The sequence below is a fragment of the Malus sylvestris genome, chromosome 5, assembly GCF_916048215.2.
Source record: "Malus sylvestris chromosome 5, drMalSylv7.2, whole genome shotgun sequence".
In the NCBI taxonomy this organism is placed as follows: Eukaryota; Viridiplantae; Streptophyta; class Magnoliopsida; order Rosales; family Rosaceae; genus Malus; species Malus sylvestris.
In genome coordinates, this window is record NC_062264.1 from 18,601,145 (window position 1) to 18,627,716 (window position 26,572).

A 26,572-nucleotide genomic window follows, 5' to 3' on the forward strand; every position below is an offset into this window, starting at 1 on the left:
AGAAGCTTCGTTGGGAAGGCATTCTCGGAGATGAAGAAAGGTTCTGTATGTCTGCCTTGCTATGGAGGGTGAAGGTGGACAGTTATAGGGAGTTCCTTAATACCTGTAGAGGTACTGTTCTTTCACTCGTGTCAGCAACCAACGCGTGATTGATCAGTATGGCTTCACGTGCTTTCTTCTTTATCAGAAATCTTCGACAAATTGTCCTTAATTTTCGCCAAGCTGAGTGTGCATGTGACAGGTGTTGACGCGGCTGAAAAAGACTGGCGCCTCTTCGATAACTGGGATCGGCGCTTCGACAAATTACCCGTGATTTCCGCAAAGCTGAGTTTGCGTGTGATGGGGGCTGACGTGGCTGAAAAAGACTGGCGCCTCTTCGATATCTGGGATCGGCGCTTCGACAAATTGCCCGTGATTTCCGCAAAGCTGAGTTTGTGTGTGACGGGTGCTAACGCGTCTGGAAAAGCAAGATGCTTCTCCGATTTCTGAGCTTGCCTCTTCGATTTTTGAATCGTCATTTTCGAACTCTGAGCTCACCTCTTCGATCTCTGAAATCCCGTCGAGTGCCGATTTTTTTTATAGAGGCACGCAGTTCGTTTCAAAGCACACTTGAATTTTCGCTTGTAGAAACTCCCTTCTTGCACTTCTAAGGTCTTGATTTGTCCGACCTCTTCTTTCTTCAACACCTTTAAAATGTCTGGACTCTCCGATCGTCGTTTTGATTTGAACCTTGATGAAGAGGTAGTCCCGTCTTCTCCAGATAACATATGGCGCTCATCCTTCATATCCCCTACTGGTCCTCTCACCGTTGGGGATTCGGTGATGAAGAATGATATGACCGCTGCGGTGGTGGCCCGGAACCTTGTCACCCCCAAAGATAACAGACTACTTTCCAGGCGGTCTGATGAGTTGGCTGTTAAGGAGTCTCTGGCTCTTAGTGTGCAGTGTGCGGGTTCTGTGTCCAACATGGCCCAACGCCTATTTGCTCGAACCCGTCAAGTTGAATCGTTGGCGGCTGAAGTGATGAGTCTCAAACAGGAGATTAGGGGGCTCAAGCATGAGAATAAACAGTTGCACAAGCTCGTACACAACTATGCCACAAACATGAAGAGGAAGTTTGACCAGATGCAGGAATCCAATGGTCAGATTTTACTTGATCATCGGAGGTTTGTGGGTTTGTTCCAACAACATTTGCCTTCGTCTTCTGGGGCTGCACCGCGTAATGGAGCTCCAAATGATCAACCTTTGGTGTCTCCTCTTCCTGGAGTTCCGTCGAGTGGTGTGGCTTCAAACAGTCAACCTCCGGCGCCTCTCATTTCTGGAGCTCTGCCGAGTGGTGAGGCGGCAGCTGATCGTCCTTGAAGATCCCCTCTTGTAAATTTGATTTGATTTTTTTTTTTTTAAGGTATGTATAATGCAAATTTATGTAAAATTTCCAGAAAAATAAATAAAATGGACTTCTATTTCTCTCAATGCATTTGTTTTTTTTTTTTTTTTTTGCTATATACATACATGTATTATGTATGTATATATATATATATATATATATATATATATATATATATATATATATATATATGTATATTTTTTTCACGTGGACTGATCCACCATTCTAAAAAACCCTTCCCCTTTGCATGGTGCTAGCCACCAAGAATCCACCTTCTCTCCTTTTTTTTTTTTTTTATTATTATTATTTTTATCATATATATATATATATATATATATATTTTTTTTTTTTTTTTTTTTATTTTATTATTTATTATTTTTATTTTATTATTATTATTATTATTATTATTATTATTTGTTTATTTTTTTTATTTTTTTGCTTTCACATGGTGCTGATCCACCATTCCCCTTTTCTTTTCTTTTTTTCACGTGGTGCCAGCACCACTTTGCTCCACCATCCCCTTTTTTTATTATATATTTTTCTGTATAAATTTAGGTGATGGGTAGAGGAATTTGCAGGGAGCGGAGCAAGGAGGCCGAGAAGATGGTGCTTCGAGCTTCACGACCGGCTAGTCGTTTGACGGCGGTCGTTGAAGTCGTTGGCAGCTGCAAGGCAAGAGACGGAGGAGGTAGGTGTGGAGGAAGAGTCCTAACTTTGAGTTCGAGGGCCATGAGGACGTTGTCTGACGGAGATCTTACCATCGCCGTTGGAATCGAAGCTTACCTTTTTGGTCTCCTCGGCGACGAAGCTGCACTCGTCGATGCGAGCAGGCGGCGGAACGGTGGTGGCTGCAACGCTATGATCTCTTGAAGTCCCTGCAGCTTGTCTTGAAGGCACGTACCAAGCAAACCGCCCGGAAATCGACCGATCTGAGGTTCCAGAGCAGCGCCGTGGCGGCGCTCCAGGAGGCGGCGGAGGCGTACTTGGTGGGACTGTTCGAGGACACCAACCTAAACAACTTTTAAAGAACATCGAGCCATTGCTAAAGCGGAAGAGCCCGGCGGACGGCGTTTGGGTTCCTGGGAATTGCAGCAAATGCCGGAGGAGAATTCGGAGACGAAGCATTGGGTGAAGAGGATGACTCACTCTTCCGAGATTGCAGTCCAGTAAAGCGTGCAAGATCAATCCATTGCTGAGTTCCCCAATATGAGTTTATTGTCCGAGAAACAAAAGACAGCAGATTTTACAAGTAATGTTTGAGAAGCAAACTCGTCAGAAATTCGATGCTCTAGTGTAGCAGCTGTGAAACGCTGGAGTGTTCTAGAACACAAGAGCTCCTCTCCAAATTCGTCACCAACACCAAAGAGGCTTGTCATCTGAGTCATTAAACCGCCAAATTTATTTTTCAAAGACATCACTTTCGCCAGACCTTTCTCCAAGGTTGATGGAAAGTGCAACAGTCGAAGCGTATGGCCAGTTGGTGCAGTATCAAATACTATAACCGAATAATCCATTGTTTGGACCAATTTTAGCATCTCTGCAAAGCTCATGGCCTCATTAATTCCAGGAATGGCATTTGCTAGATCAGAAAACAAATTATCCATTCCACCGCTACCGCTCACGTCTTCGTGCTTAACGGTAGGATCCACTTCCATGGCATAGAGATTGGTGAACCCATTAACCAAAGTTGGAGTCTTGGTGAACTTCTGCTGAAAAGCATCGCTGAGATTGTGAGCCGGGTCGGTGGAGATGATCAAAACGGAGGATCTGATTCGGGAGAGAAGGATCGAGAGGATTGAGCTACATGTCGTTTTGCCCACACCATCGTTGCTGCCAACAAAGACCCTCTTGAGGCTCTCTTACTCTAGTACGTTCTGTATAGTCCCCTCTGGTAAATCTGACGCTGCCGCCATTTACTCACAGACCACCGTTTACTCTCTCTCAAGAGTAAGCACGTGAACCCAGAAATCTAGAGAGAGAGAGAGTACAGTCGCTCTGGAGCCACGACTGCCTGAAAGGAATAGAGGAGGGTTTGATAGGTCTGAGATAAGGGGGGTTTGATGCTCGGTGCTAAAGAAAATGGAGGAAAATGCGCAGGGGGGGTGATGAGGCGGCAGGTGGACTGGTGGTGGAAACTTGAGAGCAGCGAATTTGGCGGAGAGGTAGTTGCCGATGACTGCCTTTATTTCCTCGTCCACCTGATCGGAAATGGTCCGATTATATTTGGAATTTGGAGGCGGAAGCATCAGCAGAGAAACACGGCGTTGCCCTACCCCCTTTCGACTCTGCAACTTCTAGCTGCTGATGGTGATAGGTTCATAGCCCAAGACATTTGGTTCCAAAACTCAGCTGGGCCAGCAAAGCACCAAAGTGTTGCACTCCGGGTTGGGGCAGATTCGACAGCACTTGGGCTTCATTTTGAATGGGCTGCTTTGAGCAATGCTGCAAGAAATGGGAGATGGGCCTTGATTTGTAACTGAAGTCTGAGTAGGCATTGGTCTTGACCACGGATTGGGTTTGGAGGCTGCCACTTGGGCCTGGATGGCCTCCTTTTGAGAGGCTTGCTGCTGATGGATATACATACATACATATATATATATATGTATATATATGTATGTATATGTATGTAAAAGAACTCCTTTTTTTTTTCTTTTTTTTTTAAATACATAAAACATATGTATTCAATTTTTTTTTTTTAAAAACTGTAATTTAATTTTGTACAAAGAAAATTGCAAATTTTCTTAACAAAATAAATTTGTAATGAAATTAACCTTCTTTAATAAAACATTTATTCTTTTGATTTTGATGTGACTGAACTCGAATTTGAATTTTCAAGCTGCCTACGTACACTTCCAAAGAAGAGATCAAGTCATAACGTAGTTCAAAATACATTTTTTTCTTGGTATTTTCTTTTGGTGCCGTTTGCAGTTTCAACTCGTGCAGACAAGGAGTGTTGGTGTCGTTTGCAGTTTCAACTCGTGCAGACAAGGAGCATTTGGTGCCGTGTTGCAGTTTCAGCTCATGCAGGCGAGGAGCTTTGGTGTCGTTCGCAGTTTCAACTCATGCAGACAAGGAGCATTTGTGCCATGCAGTTTAGGCTCATGCAGGCGAGGAGCTTTGGTGTCGTTCGCAGTTTCAACTCGTGCAGACAAGGAGCATTTGTGCCATGCAGTTTAGGCTCATGCAGGCGAGGAGCTTTGGTGAATTTGTCAAGCAATCTGAGAGAGTCGTTCCTCGCAATCTTCATAGCAAGGAGTCTTGACTGAGTAGTTGAAGAAGTCTTTGGGCAAGAAATCACGCATCGTGATGGCAACGGACGATCTTTGTGTCGCAATTTTATCATCTTCAACATGTTCACGTTGCTTTGAAGGTTGACAAGAGCTGCTTTGCCCCCTTTCCGATTGGCGGACTTGTGGAGGAGACGTATGCTTCTTGTGCAATTTCTTAGGAGTGACTTGAGTCCATCCTTCAATTTTGCTTATCTTGGAGGATGCCCCCAGCGGTTGAGGTGAAAACTTTGAGTCGGAAGAGCCAAAAGTGGATGTGGTATAGTTTGACTCCACCATATCGTCAAGATCTAGCTCGATGATTCCTTTCTGAGCCAGCTTCATGATGAGATCTTTCAGCACGAAACATTTTTCTGTCGGATGACTGATGAAGCGGTGGAATTTACAGTATCTTGGACTGTCGGTACGATTCATCTCTTCCGGTCGTCTGCACTCAGGCAAACTAAACACCTTCTTGTCCAACAGGTCATCTAACATGGCAACCACATCAGAGTATGGGAATGGATAAGTCTTCTCCTCAAGCTCCTTCAAAGTGCGTCTACGCATCTCTTGATCACGAAAAGCTTCGGTTTGAATCGCCTTGCCTCGTGTGGATATTTTGACGGGAGATGTGTTGACCGTCATCGCTTCCTTGGTGGGTTTCCATGCAGCCTTTTCCACCTTTGTCCCAAGAACTTTGTCGTTCTTGTAGTCAGCGATCGATTCTTTCTTCCCATGATGGGCGATGCTCAACTCCATGTCATGGGCGCGGGTGGCCAATTCCTCGAAAGTCCGTGGTTTAATGCCTTGAAGGATGTATTGCAAACCCCATTGCATACCTTGGATACACATCTCGATTGAAGAGGTTTCCGAGAGCCTGTCTTTACAGTCGAGGCTTAGAGTGCGCCATCTGTTGATGTAGTCAATGACTGGCTCGTCCTTCCACTGCTTTGTGCTCGTTAGCTCTAGCATGCTCACAGTGCGGCGGGTGCTGTAGAAGCGGTTGAGGAATTCCCGCTCTAATTGCTCCCAGTTGTTGATGGACTCAGGCTCTAGGTCTGTGTACCACTCAAAGGCGTTTCCTTTCAGCGAGCGCACAAACTGCTTGGCGAGGTAATCCCCTTCGGTTCCTGCGTTGTTGCAAGTTTCAACGAAGTGGGCAACATGCTGTTTCGGGTTTCCCTTTCCATCAAATTGCATGAACTTTGGTGGTTGATAACCCCTTGGCATCCTTAAGGCGTCGATCTTCTTTGAATACGGCTTTGAGTACAACCCGGAGGTATATGAGCTCCCTTCGTACTGTGCCTTGATGGTGTTGGTGATCATCTCTTGCAGCTGCTGGATAGAAAGAGATCCCATGAGTGCCGCTGCTTGGTCTGGCTCCGGCTTCGCATCGTTTTTCTCCACCTGAGGCTCATCTTCTTCGTCATCTCTTCTCTTTAGTGGATCATTCTCTGGGTCGGGTTTATCGCCGTCCTGCGCCTCTAGTCGATTGACGAGTGCTGCAATTTGCAAGTCTTTTTCTTCCACAGTTCGGGTTAGCCTTGTGATTGCTTCATTCATTTGAGCCAGTTGTTCTTCAACGGAGGTAACGCCGATAGTCATGACTTGTGCGACCAATAGACGTGACTTTCCTTTAGACATCCAGGATGCTGATGAAGAACGTCGTTGGCTGCTTTGGGATGTCATCTTGTATGCCCCAACATCGTGCTTCGGTGCCCCCAGTGAGGTCAGGTTGATGACATACTCACACCTTGGATGCTCCCCTTGCTCTTTTAGCAGCACCAATTTTGAAGTGGCATGTTGAGGAGCGGTTGTGGCGCCAATGGATTGTCCGTTTGCGGCAGAAGTGCTTATGATCCTTCCCTCAGTGGTTGCAAGAACGGCTTGTCCCTTGCTTGATGCCATTGACTTTGAGGTGTGCTTGGATTCCTTGAACGGAGAAAGAGATGAGAGGTAGAGATTGTCCCACTGGGCGTGCCAATTTGTAAACACGGAAAATTCCTGAAACGAAAGAGACAAGAACAACGTGCACAAACAAATATTTGTATTTGATGATTTTGGGTTACAATCTCTCTCTATTTTGATCCTCTGATTCGATCTCCGTAAGGTATGTATTTGTGGATGTGTGATTGATCCAAAGGGCCGTTGGGCTTGATCTAAGGATGAACGTTCTTCAAGGGCCGTGGACTTGATCTTGAAGGTGGATTTGAGCGGATCTTCAAAGGGGCTTTTAGGCTTGATCTTTGAAGAATAGTGACGAACGGATCTCCAAGGGCTTTTGGGCTTTATCTTGAAGAACAGTGATGAACGGATCTTCAAGGGCTTTTGGGCTTGATCTTGAAGAACGGTTGGATGTGTGGATTTGTCGACGTTGTTGATCCAAAGGGCCGTTGGGGCTTGATCTTGGATGAACGGATGATGAACGATGGTGCTTTCTTCAAGGGCCGTCGGGGCTTGATCTTGAATTGGTGGATGGTTGATCCAAGGGCCGTCGGGGCTTGATCTTGGAAGAACGATGAACGAAGAACAAAGAACACTTTCTTCAAGGGCCGTCGGGGCTTGATCTTGAATTGGTGGATGATTGTTGATCCAAAGGGCCGTTGGGGCTTAATCTTGGAAGAACGATGAACGAAGAACGAAGAACGAAGAACGCTTTCTTCAAGGGCCGTCGGGGCTTGATCTTGAAGGTGGATGATTGTTGATCCAAAGGGCCGTTGAGGCTTGATCTTGGAAGAACGATGAACGAAGAACGAAGAACACTTTCTTGATTCTTCGGGAACCTGGATGCTTGAGAGCTTCGGAGTTTCAGAGCTTCAGAGCTTCAAGGTGTAATATGAATTGGTCCCTTTAAATGAATGAAATGGGCTTGTATTTATAGAATTTTCCAATGCCTAATTTTGAATATAATATCCCAGATGAAATAAGTCGTTTCTGCCAGGTGTTGACACGTGTCCTATTTGATGACTTTTCCAACTCATTTCAATTTTCGTTGAGTCACACGCTACGTGTAAAATTTATGTAATACATGAGCGTTGACACTTTGATTTATCGGTCAACATTTATTTACGAAATTTCGATGTCTACAGAAATATCAACATGTTAAGTTATTTACGGGATTGTGATTGTAACACCATGTGAGTATAGGTTGGGGATGACCCTTCACTCACAATATAATCCGAAAGAGCATTTTTCTATTTGATTGCTTACTCTCGCTAGAATCAAAACATTTTAAAAATTGTCACACTAAATCACATGACAAGTAACATGAGAGTATATTATCTGTTGGTTAAAAGTGACTGTTATACTGTGAGTGTGATTCTTGTAAGACTTGTAATGATCATTAAAGTGTTTTGAATTAATATGAAGAAGTCTGTGTGTAATTGGAGTTGTTCTATTTTATAGAATTGAGACTCATCAACTTACTTGGATTAAGACTCATGTTTGGATAAGGATTATGGTTTAGTATTCCTTATAGGATTGTAATAGGGCAATCAAGTTGTTTTTCGCAGTATAAATAACATGGGCTGCTGCTCTCACAAGATACTAACTCTATTGAGAATCAAATACCTATTGTTTGATTGAGCATCGAGATCTTGTAAGAGAGGAGAAGTTTCTATGTCAAGATGGCTTCTACATCATCTTCCTCATCTACAGGTTAGTCATGTTCTTCTTGTTCTTGATTTTAAATAGACTTGTTGTGGTTTGATTGCTAGAACAATTCCATATTATGAACTAAGATATAATCTTTAGTATTTTGAGTTTAGTTTAACATGTGGTATCATAGCCTTGTGGTTCTTGCAATTGAATTCTTTGTTTCATTAATTAACAATTGTTAACTTCATTGATCTTAAGAACAAAGGAGACGGTGAAAGTTAGGAGAAAACTTTTAAAAAAAATGACGTCGTTTTCTCTTAATTAGATATTTTAAATTTTTGACCGTTAGAACATGGAGAGAGAAACATCAAAAAGGATTTTTGTTTTTGACCGTTGCATCAGTATGGTGTTCTTTACACTTTCTGGTACTGATTGGCTTCGACCTGGAGAATTCTTTCTCTAATTCCCTTATTTCTTGACGACAAGTGATTCAATAACATTATAGTTATGCTTCCGCTAACGATCAGATTCTACAAAGGTAATCTCTGATTAAAATTTAGCATTTTGTTATCTGGGTTATTCACATCAGAAATTCTCTTCTTGAATTTTTAAAAATTTTCTGATAAATCACATGATGGAACGAATATGACGTTTTGTTATTTAAGATTCACTTGTTTCCCCTTTGTGACTTCTTAAATTTCCCCTTCATCTGTTTTGATCAAATGTTGACTGATGACTATTGTTTTCTTGGATTCGTGTTGGATATGGTATTGTGACTATCCTGATAATATGATGAGTTAATAATCAATGTTGAGTTATTTAATCTATGTATGCTTTTCATATATCATGAAGGGACTATATATATGACTAAATTGACACTACATTGAAACATTCAGTGAAAGTAGATAGAAATCAGGAACTTTAAGTTCTATTTAGTGATTTCATTATTGTTTAATCTACAATTTATCTGAAGACTCTAAATCTGGCTAGTATTCCCATCCTCACTGGGGGAAGCAATTACAAGACGTAGAGAAGAGAAATAGGGTTGCTGTTGACTCTGAATGAATTTGACATTGCACTTGACATACCTCAACCACCAAAATTGACAGATAAGAGTACTAAGTCTGAGAAAAATGAGCATGAAAGGTGGACAAGAGCCAACAAAATTGCTCTTTCTATCATTGAAAGTGGAATGACAGATACGATGAGAGGGGGAATTAAGAAACAAGATCTTGCAACTAACTACCTCAAGGCCATTGAAAATAAGTTCAAAGAATCTGAGAAGGCAGAAATTAGTCAGTATATGTCTATGCTAAAGAACCTACAAGATTGATGGGAATGCTTCCATTAGGGACCACATTATGAAGATGACTGATGTTGCAGAAAAACTCAACTCTATGGATGTCAACATTGGGGAAAAACAACTAGTCTTCATGATACTACAGGCACTTCTTGCAAAGTACAACCAGTTAAAGGTGTCCTACAATACTCAGGACAAAACATGGACTATTGATGAGTTGATAGCCCAGTGTGTTCAAGAGGAGACTCGTCAGAAACAGGAAAAAGGCAAGGAGGTTGAAGCTATCGATTTTGTGCAAGCTAGGAACAAGGAGACCATTATTGCTTTTGGTAAGGCCTCTAAATCTTTTGGTAGGTCTGCTAAAAATACTAAAGCCTTTAAATCTAACAATCTTAATGTCAAAATTAAGGATGTCTCTAAAATCAAGTGTCGTCATTGCAAACTCAAGGGTCATTATAGAAAAGATTGTGAACAATTTAAGGACTGGCTGAAGAGTAAAGGTAGAACTGATGTCTATGTTTGTGTGGAGTCTAATCTGATTGAAATCCCTATAGATTCTTGGTGGTTTGACACTAGATCATCTGTGCACATTACAAATACATTGCATGGTTTTCAAAAACAAAAACAACTAAGTAAAGATTCTTACAATGTTTTTTTAGGTGAAGGGACAAAAGTGAATGTAGAGGCCATTGGGGTAAGACTCAAACTAAAATCGGGTTTTATATAGAAATTAAATGATGTGCTTTATGTTCCAACTATGAGGAGAAACTTACTTTCAGCATCAAAATTAGTCAAACAAGGATTTGCTTTTCTTGTGGATGATGACAGCATCAAAATTTTTAGAAAAAACAGATTGCATTCATTATTGGGATCAACATTTATGCATGATGAATTATGGAAATTGGAATGCATTGTTGATCAAACATCCTTACCTGTTATGAATGTTAATACTAAAAGGATGCATGAATCTGAAGTTTCTTATATTTTGTGGCATAAAAGATTGGGACACATTTCAAAAGAAAGAGTTTTGCAGCTGTCTAAAACAAATTTGATCATTTCAAAGAGTTTTGCAGCTGTCTAAAACAAATTTGATCCTTTCACCTGATTTCCAAATTGCAGAACAATGTGTTGATTGTATGAAAGGTAAATGGACAAATGTGAGAAAAATTGAGTCAAAACGGAGTCAAAATCTTATAGAAATTGTGCACACTGATGTATGTGGTCATTTTCTTGTTAAATCATCTGTGGAAATTGCTATTTTGTGAATTTCATAGATGACTTCTCAAGATATGGTTATACTTTTCTCATTAGTGAAAAATCAGCAGTTCTTAATTGTTTCATAATTTTTAAGACTGAGGTTGAGAAGCAATTAAATAGGGACATTAAGATTGTTAGATTAGATAGGGGTGGTGAGTATTTTGGCAGGTATACAGAGGTCGGACAACAGAAGGGTCCATTTGCTCTTTATCTTGAACAGAAAGGCATGGTGGCACAGTACTCAACACTTGGAACACCACAACAAAATGGTGTTTCAGAAAGAAGAAATAGGACTCTGATTGGGATGGTTAGGAGCATGATCTCAAGGTCCAAATTGCCTGGTTTCTTGTGGGGTGAGGCTCTTAAAACTACCAACTATATATTGAACAGGGTTCCAACTAAAGTTGTGAATGTGCCACCTTTTAAGGCATGGACTGGAAGAAAACCGAGTTTTGAGCATTTCCATATTTGGGGATGTAAAGCTAAGGGGCGTTTCTACAATCCTAATGAAAATAAGTTGGATGCTAGAACTTCAACCTGTTATTTTGTTGGATATTTCGAGAAATCCAAAGGATTTAATTTCTATTGTCCACAATCTCACTCAAGAATACAAGAGACACACAATGCAGTTTTTATTGAAGATCAAGATGTTGCAGACTTGGTGACTGATGAGTTTGTCTTTGAAGAACTGGAGCAAACTGAAGGTACTTCCTCAACAAGTAATTACAGGGACATTCCAATATTTCCTCAAGTACAGATACCAATCGAGGATGATGATATCCTTATGGCTGAAACTATTTTGCAAAATGAATCAGTAGATCATAGTGATACAACTAATAATGAGGTACAACTATAGGATCACCAATCACAACAAAAACCATTGAGGCAATCATCTAGAATAAAAAAGCCAACCATTTCCAATGATTATGTATATCTTCAAGAAAGTGAATTCAATATGCATGACATAGATGATCCATTATCCTATTCTCAAGTAGTGTCAAGTCCTTAAGCTGCCATGTGGAAGAAAGCAATGGAAGAAGAATTGGAATCTATGTCTAAGAACAATGTATGGACCTTAGTTGAGTCAGGACCTAACACCAAACTCATTGGCTCCAAATGGGTTTACAAGACTAAAAGGGATGCTCAAGGAAGAATAAAGAGGTATAAAGCTAAGTTGGTGGAAAAGGGCTTTACTCAGTGAGAAGGAATTGATTTTAGTGACACTTTCTCTCCAGTTTCATCAAAGGATTCAATAAGGGTTATTATGGCTTTATCAGCTCATTTCGATTTGGAGCTTCATCAAATGGATGTCAAGACTGCCTTCTTGAATGGTGAATTAGAAGAAGACATTTTTATGAGTCAACCAACTGGTTTTATTGAAAGGGGGAAGAATAATTTGATCTGTAAGCTTAACAAGTCAATCTATGGACTTAAACAAGCTTCAAGGCAGTGGTTTCTCAAATTTGACAAAGTTGCGATTGCACATGGTTTCATTGAAAACAAGTTGGATGACTGCATTTATCTTCGGGTAAAGGGATCAAAATTCATTTTCCTAGTGCTCTATGTAGATGATATTTTGATAGCAAGTTCGAATATGCAACTATTACAGGAAACAAAGGCTATGCTCAGTTTAAACTTTGAAATGAAAAACTTGGGGGAAGCACACTATGTTCTGGGAATTGAGATCACTAGAGACAGAGTGAAAAAGCTTCTAGGTATTTCATAAAAGGGTTACATTGAGAGAGTTTTGGCAAGGTTTAACATGGAAGATTGTAATTGTGCTGATGTTCCTGTTAACAAAGGTGATAAGTTTTCTTGAGAACAATGTCCTAGGAATGAGCTGGAGAAAAGAAAAATGGATTCAAAGCCATATGCATCTCTGGTGGGAAGTCTAATATATGCCAACATTTGCACGAGACCTAATCTTGCTTTTATAGTAGGATTCCTTGGAAGGTTTCAATCTAATCCAGGAGAAGCTCATAGGGTGGCTACTAAGAAAGTGTTGAGATACTTACAGAAAACTAAGAGTTATATGCTAGTTTATGGCAGAGAAGATGCATTGGAAATTGCTGGTTACACTGATTCAAATTGGATGAAAGGAATATTTATGCTTAATGGAGGTGCAGTTTCATGGAATAGTGCCAAGCAAACCATTGTGTCTACATCTACTATGGAAGCTGATTTGTTGCTTGTTTTGAAGGAATGAAACAGGCAGTGTGGCTTAGAAATTTCATTGATGATTTAAAGGTGGTTGATTCTATTCGAAGACCAGTCAAGATGTTTTGTGATAATAGTGCAGCTGTGTCTTTCTCTAAAAACAACAAGAGAACTTCAACCTCAAGGTTGCTGGATGTGAAATTTTTTAAAGTAAGAGAAAAAGTGAAGGCGGGAGAAATCATAGTGGAACATGTTGGAAATTTGAGTAGTTTGAGTAGAAATTTCCTTGTCCCACATTGGCCATTCCCAAAAGATTTTATCACTTTATAAGGCTTTGTCCTTTAAAGAAAGTGATTGGAGTAATAGGCTTGGAGACTAAAATTGGGCTCACCCTTGGGGTTGGGCTTTGGGGTGTATTAATTATTTGGTAATTAATTATAATTAATATATATTTAATTGTCAAAAGATGGGCCTTGGGCTCTAATAATTAAATTATTTAATTAATTATTTTTCGGATTTACTTAATTATTTTTTAATTAAATTCGAATTTAATTAATTATTTATTTTTTATGAAAAGACTCATCCTTTCAGATGAAGTCTGAGAGTTCTTTCTGAACACAGAGCAAAGCACCCCTCTGAAGAGATGTCTCCCAACAGTTACACCCCATTCTCATACCTGTTACAAAATGGCATCCATCTGCTATATATACATTCATTTGCATAGCATCTAAAACACAGAAAATAATCAACTTCATCTTCTACATTCCTAAACCTTCTTACTGAGAGAACCACACTAAATTCGCCAGAAGTTAAATTTTCCGGTGCTGGAATTTTAACTTGATCGTTGAATCCTGGTGAAGCAGACGTCCGTAGAACTACAAGCACAGAGTAAGGACGAAATTTCTGTTTCAAGGACATTGCGGTACGCAAGCCTCGATCTTCAAGTTGTCTGTTTTATAATTCATATTCTAGTTTATATTCTGTTAGTTTCTATTGCATTTATTATTTATTAGCATATATAAATTATCACAGATTGTTGACTTATATCCAACAATCTGTGAATGTGAATGGCGCTGTGCCAAAGTACTCAGAAAAGCCTAAGAAGTTCAAAGGGTTGGACTTCAAGAGATGGCAACAGAAGATGTTGTTCTTCCTGACAACAATGAATCTCGCTCATGTTGTTAAGGAAGAAGCTCCGAAGTCTAATGAGAATCCAATGACGAGAGAGACTGTCATGGCAATTGAAGCTTGGAATCATTCTGAGTTTTGTTGCCGAAACTATATCCTGAATAGTTTGGATGACAATCTCTACGACATTTATTCTCTGTGCAAGACAGCGAAGGAGTTGTGGGAATCCCTAGAGAAAAAGTATAAGATTGATGATGCCGGTTCAAAGAAATTTGTTATCGGTAAGTTTCTCAAATATACAATGGTGGATTCCAAATCTGTTGTTTCTCAGGTCGAAGAAATCCAGAAGTTGATCTATGAATTGCATTCTGAGGGATGCGAGATCAATGAGCATTTCCAAGTTGGGGCGATAATCGAGAAATTGCCAACTTCCTGGAATGACTTCAAAATTTATCTCAAGAACAAGCGTCGTGAGATGAATATGGAGGATTTGATTCTGAGGCTACGTGTGGAAGAAGACCACAGAAAGGCAGACCGTTCTGAAGGGTTTGCAGCCATTGAAGCCAATGCGAATTATGTTGAGGGAGGAAACTCCAAGGTTAAGCCGAAAAAGAATAAGGCTCCTGCTCCGAAAACCAAGCAGTTTGTGCAATCTGCCCTTACTCCTAAAGGCAAGAATCTGAAGAAGATTAAGGGCGCCTGCTATGTGTGTGGCAAATCTGGTCACAAGGCACAAGATTGTTATCATCGCAAGGATGGAAATCATGGCCACGGAAACAACAACAACCATGCTAACATGGCAACCACCGATGAAGAATTGGCTGCTGTTGTGTCCGAGGTTAACATGGTCTCCAATGTGAGTGAATGGTTGATGGATACTGGTGCTACAAAGCACATCTCCGCTGACAGAAATCTGTTCACAGAATATCACCCTGCTGCCCCTGGAGAAAAGCTGTATATGGGCAATTCTGCCTCATCTGCGGTGGAGGGATATGGCAAGGTGGTACTCAAATTCACATCTGGGAAAAGTTTGACCTTGCTGAATGTGCTGCATGTTCCTGAAATGAGGAGGAACTTGGTTTCTGGACCAATTATAATTGCTAAGGGCTTTAAACTTGTAATGGAATCCAACAAATTTGTACTTACCAAGGGTGGGATGTTTGTTGGAAAGGGTTATGTGGCTGATGGCCTTGTGAAACTCAATGTAATTGCCATTGATGATGCTAATAAAATAAATGCTTCTACTTATATTGTTGAGTCTTCTAATATTTGGCATGCTAGATTAGGACATGTTAATTTTCGTTCTATGAATAGAATGGTTAAATTAGAATTATTACCTAAATTCGAAATTAATTTTAATCATAAGTGTGAAACATGTACTGAATCAAAATTTGCTAGGCAAACGAGAAAGTCAATTTTGGAAAGATCAAATGAATTACTTGGATTAATTCATAGTGATCTTTGTGACTTTAAATCCACACCAAGTCGTGGAGGAAATAATTATTATGTCACTTTCATTGATGATTGCAGTAAGTATTGCTATGTTTATTTGATTCATAGCAAGGACGAAGCTTTGAATATGTTTAAGACATATAAAGCCGAAGTTGAAAATCAACTTGAGAGAAAAATCAAAGCACTTAGATCCAATAGAGGAGGAGAGTATGAGTCTACTGCCTTTTCAGATTTTTGTGCACAATATGGAATTATACATCAAACAACGGCTCCATACACACCACAACAAAATGGTGTTGTCGAAAGAAAAAATAGAACATTCAAAGATATGATTAATTCCATGTTAAATAGTTCTGGGCTTTCACACAGTTTGTGGGGTGAAGCTTTACTTACTGCAAATACCATATTGAATAAGGTTCCTCTAAAAAAGATTGACGAGTCACCTTATGAGATATGGAAAGGACATAAACCCACTTATAAAACCCTCAAAGTGTGGGGTTGCTTAGCAAAGGTGCAAGTTCCGTTACCAAAAAGAACGAAACTAGGACCTAAAACTATTGATTGCGTATTCATTGGATATGCAAATAATAGTGCTGCTTATAGGTTCCTTGTTGTGAAATCTTCGATTTCTGACATACATGTTAACACTATATTAGAATCAGCGGATGCATAATTCTTTGAGGATATATTCCCTTACAAAGAAAAGGAATTTGGTTCTAATACAAAGAGGGTTCATGATCATAGTCATGATGAAGCATCTTCTTCTGGTGTCCAAGGAAATGATGTGGAACCAAGAAGAGGAAAAAGAATCAAAGTTTCTAAAAACTTTGGACCAGATTTCATTGCTTTCTTATCCGAGAATGAACCTAGAACTTTTAAAGAAGCAATGTCTTCTTCTGAGGCTCCTTTATGGAAGGAAGCAATTAAAAGTGAAATGGAATCCATTATGGAAAATAACACATGGGAATTGGTTGATTTACCTCCCGGTAGTAAACCAATTGGCCATAAATGGATTTTCAAGAAGAAACTTAAGGCGGATGGAACCATTGATAAGTTCAAGGCACGTTTAGTAACCAAAGGTTATCGCCAAAAAGAAGGGTTGGATTATTTCGACACCTATTCTCCAGTTTCTCGCATAACGTCAATTAGGATGTTAATAGCGATTGCGGCTGTATACAACTTTGATATACATCAAATGGATGTAAAAACAGCATTTTTAAATGGAGAACTAGATGAAGAAATATACATGGAACAACCTGAAGGGTTTGTGCTTAAAGGACAAGAAAGCAAAGTGTGCAAATTAGTTAAGTCATTATATGGACTTAAACAAGCACCAAAACAATGGCACGAGAAATTTGATCATACTTTGCTGACACATGGGTTCAAAATAAATGAATCTGATAAATGTGTCTACATTAAGAGTAATGATAAAACTTGTGTTATTGTCTGCTTGTATGTGAATGATATGCTCATAATGGGAAGCAATAAAGATGTCATAAACAAAACAAAGAAAATGTTGAATTCCAGTTTTGACATGAAAGACTTAGGTCAAGCAGATGTCATTTTAGGAATTCAAATTAAGAGAAATAGTGAAGGATATGTCCTTACACAATCCCATTATGCAGAAAAAATATTACGAATGTTTGGTCAATTTGACTGCAAACCTGCTGCAACTCCTTTTGATGCTGGATGCAAGTTGGAGAAAAATAAAGGCAATGTCATATCTCAACTTGAATATTCTCAAGTAATTGGAAGTCTAATGTACTTGATGAATTCAACTAGGCCCGACTTAGCGTATGCAGTAAGTAGGCTTAGTAGATATACAAGTAATCCGGCACAAGAGCATTGGGATGCTTTAGTAAGAGTGTTAAGGTATTTGAAAAATACACTTGACTACGGATTACACTACACAAAATATCCACCTGTTGTAGAAGGCTTCAGTGATGCCAATTGGATTTCTGACACTACAGAATCCAAGTCGACAAGTGGATATGTTTTTACCTTGGGAGGTGCAGCAATATCTTGGAAATCCTCTAAACAGAAATGTATAGCTCGGTCCACCATGGAGTCTGAGTTTATAGCTTTAGACTTGGCTGGCGAAGAAGCCGAGTGGCTCAAAAATTTTCTGGAGGATATTCCAATGTGGCCAAAGCCGGTAACGGCTATATGTATACATTGTGATAGTATGGTCGCTCAATCAAGGGCCAAAAGTCATGTATACAATGGGAAGTCACGTCACATCAGACGTCGACACAATACTCTTAAGAAGATGCTCTCCAATGGAATAATATTCATTGATTATGTGAAGTCAAAGGAAAATATAGCTGATCCTTTGACAAAAGGCCTACCAAGAGAGCAAATATTATTTACATCGAGGGGAATGAGTCTTAAGCCAATTCAATGAATTGAACTGGGCGGAAACCTAACCGAGCTGATTGGAGATCCCATGGTCTAGGTTCAATAGGTAAACTGGTTGAGTTTGATTCAAAAGTTGAACGCACAACTTACCCATTCTTATGATAAAATGTGTGTTGTCTGTTGACGTTTGAGGGGTTATGTTTTATACATTTAATGACATTAATATCTTGTTATCAAGAGGAATATGGCAGACTATTCTTAATTAATGTCACCTATATAGGAGTAAATGGGGCCACATTTATGAGAATTGATATGGCTAAATTCTCTAAAGCTCCTACGAAATCCGGGATCTGTTCAGGGCCAAAATGAACACAACCGTATGAATTGACGTGTGGCAGCCATGATATATGTGTAGCATATTGTCTTGGTTTACTACTGCGGTGAACAGTTCAAGATCTTCCACATCCACTGCGTCACCAAGTAAACCCGATATGTTTTCACTAGGGTAAGTTCAAGTCCAAAAGACACTTCACCCGATGCATATCATGACTATTCTCTCTCAGTTTTAGGCAGCCTAGTCATGCAGCCTAGTCACACATTTGCAATTCCATTTGCATTCAAATGTGGGGTCATTGTTGGAGTTTGAATGAAATTTCAACTCAAATGTGGGGTATTGTTGGAAATTTGAGTAGTTTGAGTAGAAATTTCTTTGTCCCACATTGGCCATTCCCAAAAGATTTTATCACTTTATAAGGCTTTGTCCTTTAAAGAAAGTGATTGGAGTAATAGGCCTGGAGACTAAAATTGGGCTCACCCTTGGGGTTGGGCTTTGGGGTGTATTAATTATTTGGTAATTAATTATAATTAATATATATTTAATTGTCAAAAGATGGGCCTTGGGCTCTAATAATTAAATTATTTAATTAATTATTTTTCGGATTTACTTAATTATTTTTTAATTAAATTCGAATTTAATTAATTATTTATTTTTTATGAAAAGACTCATCCTTTCAGATGAAGTCTGAGAGTTCTTTCTGAACACAGAGCAAAGCACCCCTCTGAAGAGATGTCTCCCAACAGTTACACCCCATTCTCATACCTGTTACAAAAAGGCATCCATCTGCTATATATACATTCATCTGCATAGCATCTAAAACACAGAAAATAATCAACTTCATCTTCTACATTCCTAAACCTTCTTACTGAGAGAACCACACTAAATTCGCCAGAAGTTAAATTTTCCGGTGCTGGAATTTTAACTTGATCGTTGAATCCTGGTGAAGCAGACGTCCGTAGAACTACAAGCACAGAGTAGGGACGAAATTTCTGTTTCGAGGACATTGCGGTACGCAAGCCTCGATCTTCAAGTTGTTTGTTTTATAATTCATATTCTAGTTTATATTCTGTTAATTTCTATTGCATTTATTATTTATTAGCATATATAAATTATCACAGATTGTTGACTTATATCCAACAGAACACTTGGTCACTGATTTGATGATTGCAGATCCTATGACTAAAGCTCTGCCTAACGGAGTTTTTAAGACTAATGTTGCTCGAATGGGAGTGATAAGTTCTTTTGAAAAGTGGGAGTAATTGTTACAGTTCTCAAGACTTTGTTCAAGCCAATGGGAGTATGCTGTAGAAGACTTTTCAAAAGGGAAAGATTGCTGCAAAATGCTTCTGGAAGCTAAGTTTTTCTAGTTAATTTAGCTAGCTTTGTTTTTCGTTTTTGCAGTTAGTTGATGTTTTTCTTTTGGTTCAATTTTTCCAGATAATTCTATGATTTGTTGTTCAAAGATAAAATGATTTACATAATTCAATAAGACGGCTCTTGAGTCAAAATTATCTTCATAAAGCTATTAGATGAGTTATGGTTGAGTTATTCATATTGTTTGGAGCAACTGTTAATGTTAATAGATTTGCTGTTAACTTTAAACTGATATTTTTGATATTGGTGATGGCCTACATGAGTGCGAGTAAACTTTTGGTTTATTCATGAGTTGAGATGCATTGCTAAAAAACATGAATTGGATATTTGTGATATACAAATTGATTCTGTATTATGAGTTACAGATGAGGTTGTAAATTCAGATGTCTTGAAACATGTGTGCTGGTTGTATCTATGGTATGGACATTATGTATCAGACTTACGTGATCACCTTCATAATAATTCGAAGTGGCTATTTACAAGAATGAATTAGACTCAAGTGGGAGAATGTTAGAGTGTGAGTGTGATTCTTGTAAGACTTGTATTGATCATTAAAGTGTTTTGAATTAATATGAAGAAGTTTGTGCGTAATTGGAGTTGTTCTGTTTTATAGAATTGAGACTCATCAACTTACTTGGATAAGACTCATGCTTGGATAAGGATTATGGTTTAGTTTTCCTTATAGGATTGTAATAGGGAAATCAAGTTGTTTTTCGCAGTATAAATAACATGAGCTGCTGCTCTCATAAGATACTGACTCTATTGAGAATCAAATACCTATTGTTTGTTTGTGCATCGAGATTTTGCAAGAGAGGAGAAGTTTCTGTGTCAGGATAGCTTCTACATCATCTTCCTCATCTACAACAATTCCATATTATATCTTCTCGTTCTTGATTTTAAACAGAATTGTTGTGGTTTGATTGCTAGAACAATTCCATATTATGAACTAAGATATAATCTTTAGTATTTTGAGTTTAGTTTAACAGTAACTACATGCATGTTCAGAAATCAGAATGAACTCATGCATATATATGATGATATATAGAAAAAATAGAAAGCTATCCCATAAGTTGTCTGTATAGAAAATACTTTTTCTCATTGAATGATAATCACAGTACAAGAATGTTATATATAAAGCCACAGGCTTGTTACACTAATACCCTTAACTTCTAAAACTAATTACACATTGACCACAGTTAATTGATTACAGCTGTAACTAACTGATGACTTGTTTGGATGATTTGGCATCTATCTCAATACACCCCTGCAAGCTGATCTTGGGATCAACCAGGGAACCAAGAGAAAGCTTGGATTTAAGATAGCTGAATCGGCTTCTGGATAGAGACTTGGTGTGAATATCTGCTAATTGGTCTTGACTACAAACAAACTTAACTGTGATGAGATTAGCCAATACCAATTCACGGATGTAATGGTAGTCGATTTCAATGTGTTTGGTTCGAGCATGAAACACTGGATTGGAAGCAAGAGAGATGGCTGAAATATTATCACACCACAGAGTAGGAACCTGAGAGAGAGGGAAGCCAATGTCATAAAAAATTTTGCAGATCCAAGTAAGTTCAGCAGCAGTATGTGCTAGAGAACGGTATTCTGCTTCAGTGGAAGAGCGAGCTACAGTAGCCTGTTTCTTGGCACTCCAGCTGATAAGATTGGATCCCAAAAAAATACAGTAACCACTCGTGGAACGTCGATCAAACAAACATCCTGCCCAGTCAGCATCAGAGAAGGCAGTGAGATTGGTAGAGCCCGGTTTGAACCAAATACCCTCAGAAACAGTGCCCTTAAGATAACGAAGAACGCGCTTGGCAGCCTGCAAGTGTTGATCACGAGGAGCATGCATGAACTGACAAATTTGGTTAACAGCAAAGGAAATATCAGGACGAGTCCATGTTAAATACTGTAAACCACCAACAATGGACCGATATTCAGTAGGATTGGAAAGAAGAGAACCCGTGTGATCAAGTTTCTGAGAAGCAAGTGGAGTACAACAGGGCTTAGCACCAGCCATATTGGTTTTCCGAAGAAGATCCAGTAGATACTTAGTTTGATGGAGAAAAAGTCCTGCAGAAGACCGATGAACCTCTAATCCCAAAAAATAGTGTAATGGTCCTAAATCTTTGACTGGAAAGAGAGCACTAAGCTGTTGAATGATCAGATGGCACTTTGACAAATTAGGACCAGCGACCAAAATGTCATCAACATAAACTAGTACAATGACTAGTGAAGAACCTTTGAGAACAAATAAAGAGGCATCAGAAGAAGATTGGACAAAACCAAGGTGAAGGAGAGCTTGAAAGAGTTTGTCAAACCAAGCCCGATGGGCTTGTTTAAGACCATACAGAGATTTTTTCAATTTGCAGACATGATTTGGCATACTGGGATCAACAAAACCAGGGGGTTGCTGCATATACACATCTTCCTTTAAATCACCATGAAGGAAAGCATTGCTGATGTCTAGTTGATTTAAAAACCAATTAAACTGGACTGCAAGAGACAACAGTACACGAATGGTAACGGGTTTAGCCACGGGACTGAAAGTTTCATGAAAATCAATGCCCTCTTGTTGATGAAATCCCTTTGCAACTAACCGAGCCTTAAATCGCTCAACAGTTCCATTTGGCTTTTTCTTAACTCGGAAGACCCACTTGCAGCCAACAACATTTTGAGAAGAAGATGGTGGGACTAAGATCCAAGTACCAGTAGACTGTAATGCATTGAATTCATCTTGCATGGCTAATCTCCAATGGGCATGCTTGGAGGCCTGTAGATATGTAGTGGGTACAAGGTCAAGATCCACAGGAAGAGGATGTTTAGTCGCTGCATAAACTTTAGGTTTGTGTATGCCAGCTTTGGACCGAGTAACCATTGGATGAATATTGGCAAGAGGCCTCGAGGAATCACTAGAAAAGGAAGATTCAGGTATGGCAGCAGAAGAAACAATTGGATGTGGAGCAGCTTCAATGTTAGAGCTAGAGAACATAGGTTGCGGAGATTCTGTACTAACTGGAACAGAATTGGATGTAGACAGTGGAATAGAAAACTGAAGATCCACAGAAGAAGAGATAGAGTCAGGAACGGCAGGTGCTTCTTTAGACAATAATTGAAAAGGATATGTAGCTTCATCAAACTGAACATGGCGAGAGATGTAGATCCTGCTAGTGTGAGGATCAAGACAACGATAACCCTTATGTTGTAGACTATACCCCAAAAATACACAACTTTTACTCTTGGCATCAAGCTTAGAATGAACATAGGGCTGGAGCCATGGATAACACCTGCAGCCAAAAACTTTCAATCTGGAGTAATCAGGTGACTTGTGAAAAAGTAATTCCCACGGTGACTGAGAATGTCCAGAAATTGGCAACCTGTTAATGAGATATATAGCAGTAGAGAAAGCTTCCACCCAGTAAAGATGAGGAACATTGGAAGCAACAAGTAAGGTCCGTGCAGTTTCCACAAGATGTCGATGCTTACGTTCAGCACGACCGTTTTGTTCAGGAGTATGTGGACAGCTTAATTGGTGTAAAATACCATGAGTGCGAAGAAAAGACTGAAATACAGAACTGAGAAATTCACCCTCGGAATCAGAGCGTACAATTTTGATTTTATTTCCAAGTAAATTTTCTACATATTGTTTGAATACAACAAAAGTAGAATAGGCATCAGACTTTGCCTTTAGTGGAAATAGCCAACTATATCTACTGTAATCATCAACAATCAACAAGTAGTATTTAAAACCACTAGAAGAAATGATGGAAGCAGGGCCCCAAAGATCGCAGTGAAGTAGTTGTAAGCTATGAGTAGTAGTAGAACTTGCCAAATCAAAAGGGAGTTTATGATTCTTGGCAAGGGCACAGTCGGGACAAAAGAAATCAACAGTTGGCTTGCCGTGCACTGCAAGCTTATTGATGGAGAGAACCTTCCGAAAAAGTAAAGAGGACGGATGACCCAATCGACGATGCCAAACCTTCACAGGAGCTTTGACACTGAGTAAGGCAGATGGTGATGAAAGAAGGCTGGAACAAGAGCTTTGCAGGGGATAAAACCCGTCTTTAACTTGGCCCCGCAAAAGCGTCTTCACGATCCTTTACAGTGGAGCCATCAGGATCAAGAGTTAAAGAACAATTATTGTCTTTGAGAAACTGATAAGCAGACAATAAATTGTGCTTCATATGTGGAACATGCAGTACATTACTCAACTTAAAGGAAGTAGAAGGAGTATGTAGAGAAGAAGAACCAATATGTTGAATAGACAGACCTTTACCATCGCCTATGTAGACTTTATCTTCACCAGTGTAGGGAGATGAGACAGAGAGATTAGCAATATCGTTGGTAATATGAGATGTAGCACCAGAATCCAGTAGCCAAGATGGAGAGGGTTTGGAAGAGTAATGTGCACATAAAGCAGCAAGCTTAGCTGGTGGTACCCTTCCAAAGATCTCAAGATTCATCCGGTCAAAACAATCAATAGCTTCGTGGCTAGTAGACCCACAAATTTGACAGGTAGTTTTGCTGGCAGAGGAGAATGAAGATCCATGATAGTTGGATTTGAAGCCGGAATTAGTAGGACGATTGAGATGACCACGATAGTTATCATTAAACGAGCCACGATTGGTATTGTTGTTGCGATTGCCTCTGTTGAAAGTGCGATTCTGTCGCCCACGATTGGAATTATAGCGAAATGAAGACTGAAGTGGCTGATTGAACGCAGCAAGAGCCTGGGGAGAAGGCGTTGGCAACAATGGAGCCTGAGATTGAACAGAAAAAGCCTGAAAGGGCTCAGTGACAGAAGAAGCCACACTTTGTTTGCGACGAGCCATGGATAATTCTTTTGTAAGTAGCAGGCCATGTAATTCATCAAGAGAGGTGGAGGACATCCGAAGCATGATAGAATCAATGAAAGATTCGAATTCATCAGGGAGACCATGAAGAGTGGCTGCAATGAGATCTCGGTCAGAAATAGGTGCACCAGCAGCTGTGAGAGCGTCCGAAATCTCCTTGATCTGTTGAAGATATTCCGAGATAGATTGAGTGCCTTTGTGAATGGACTGAAGACGAGAGCGTAATTGATGAACATGAGCATCAGAAACGCCACCAAAGCGTTGTTCAAGCTTCTGCCATAGCTCGCGAGATGTGGATACTCCAACTGTGAAAGGAATTAGGTCTTCAGAAAGCGTCGAATTCAACCAAATCAACAGATTTTGATCTTTCTCAAACCACTGCTCAAAGACGAGATTCACAGAGCCATCAGGAAGAAGTGGAGCAGGACATGACTCAGTTCCATCAATGAGACCAATTAGCTTGTAGCGACGAAGAATCGGAGCAAATAACGCCCTCCATGGGAGATAATTGGTGCGCTTGAGTTTGATTGGCACCATACTACCAATGTTCTGAATCGTAAGAGACATATATGAATTTGGAGAGGGAGAGTTACCAGAGAAATTAGGGTTTGAGGAAGGCGGTGGATCCATCGGAGACGAAGATGCAGAAGCCATGACAATCAGAGGCAAAAGTCAGTAGAGACGAAGAAGAATCGCAACTCAGCAGCAAACGTAGACCAAAACTTGAAGAAATCGATCAAAGATTTGATCAAGAAACCAAGTCGGTGATCGAGTCGGTGAATGAGTCGATGAACGAGTTGGTGAGCGGAAGAGGATCAGAGCCGTGAGGCGATTTGGCGAGATATCATATAGAAAATACTTTTTCTCATTGAATGATAATCACAGTACAAGAATGTTATATATAAAGCCACAGGCTTGTTACACTAATACCCTTAACTTCTAAAACTAATTACACATTGACCACAGTTAATTGATTACAGCTGTAACTAACTGATGACTTGTTTGGATGATTTGGCATCTATCTCAATAGTCTGTACTTTGCTAATATTTTATACCATCCTGAATAGCTAGTTTTCTCAGAGAGAATTAATCTTTTTCTTGGTTCTTGTTATTTCTTGGAATTAATCTCACCGGTAATACTAGAGAGATCAAATTTTTTAAACTAAATTCACAAACTAAATGATGTGGTTGTAGATGATTGGATTATTAACTAAGTGTCGATTAACGTGCTTATTTTTTATTGGTGACATATCATTTGGTTTACAAATTTAGTTTAAAAACTTGGTCTCCCTAACATTATCCTTAATCTCACACATGATGTTTTGTGTGTAAGTTCATTTGGGTTTCCCAAAACCAAAGTAGATGCTGTGTGCTTTGGATTTCGGCTACAAATTAAAGTTATCACTCTGTGCCATAATTAGCGTGATCGATGCTTGAGTTATGCCTTGACGATGAGTACTTGAAGTTGAAGACTTGAATGTGCCAGAGATTTTTCATTTACAGTTGCACACATAAATTTAGGATGACCTCCCAACTTTATTAGTTATAATAATCTGTCGTAGGCCCGTAGCCATGCAAATAAAATAGAGGGAGCTTGGGTTCTTAAAATTGAAGAGTTCCTTAACAATTTATTTCGCATTCAATTCAAAGGTTTTGTGTTTATAATTAAAAATCGTTTATATTATAAATTACTTTGTAAATATCATCTTTATAAAAAAATTGATCATAAGTCAAAAATTCCATGAAACGAAATGTCCTTTGTTTTTTCTCTTGCACATATGATCTTTACGGAGTACATATATTATTAACAATTATAATCATAAGTACGAAATTCCGTGAATCGGTCATAAGGTAAATTGAAGAAGAACTCCTCCTCAACCATCAAGGAGACAAGTTAATTCCACAAAAATATGAAAGGGTTTAACCGTTTAAGTTTTATCAGTGCTACAAGATCTCATTTATTTAGTGCCACAAGGTTGTCTGGAATTATAGGCAACTAGTCACTTGGTGTAAAAATATCTATAGGTGTGCGTTTGCTCATCACTAGTCTATAATGGACTAGACTAAGGATTAGTGCAGTTCTGTGTTTGTTCCTTGAAT

General features: G+C 39.3%; 1 pseudogene; it reads right to left on the reverse strand.

Moving 5' to 3' along the window:
- Nucleotides 1-2,429: 2,429 nt before the first annotated feature.
- On the reverse strand, nt 2,430-3,364 carry LOC126622604 (ATPase GET3A-like; annotated as a pseudogene).
- Nucleotides 3,365-26,572: the final 23,208 nt, after the last annotated feature.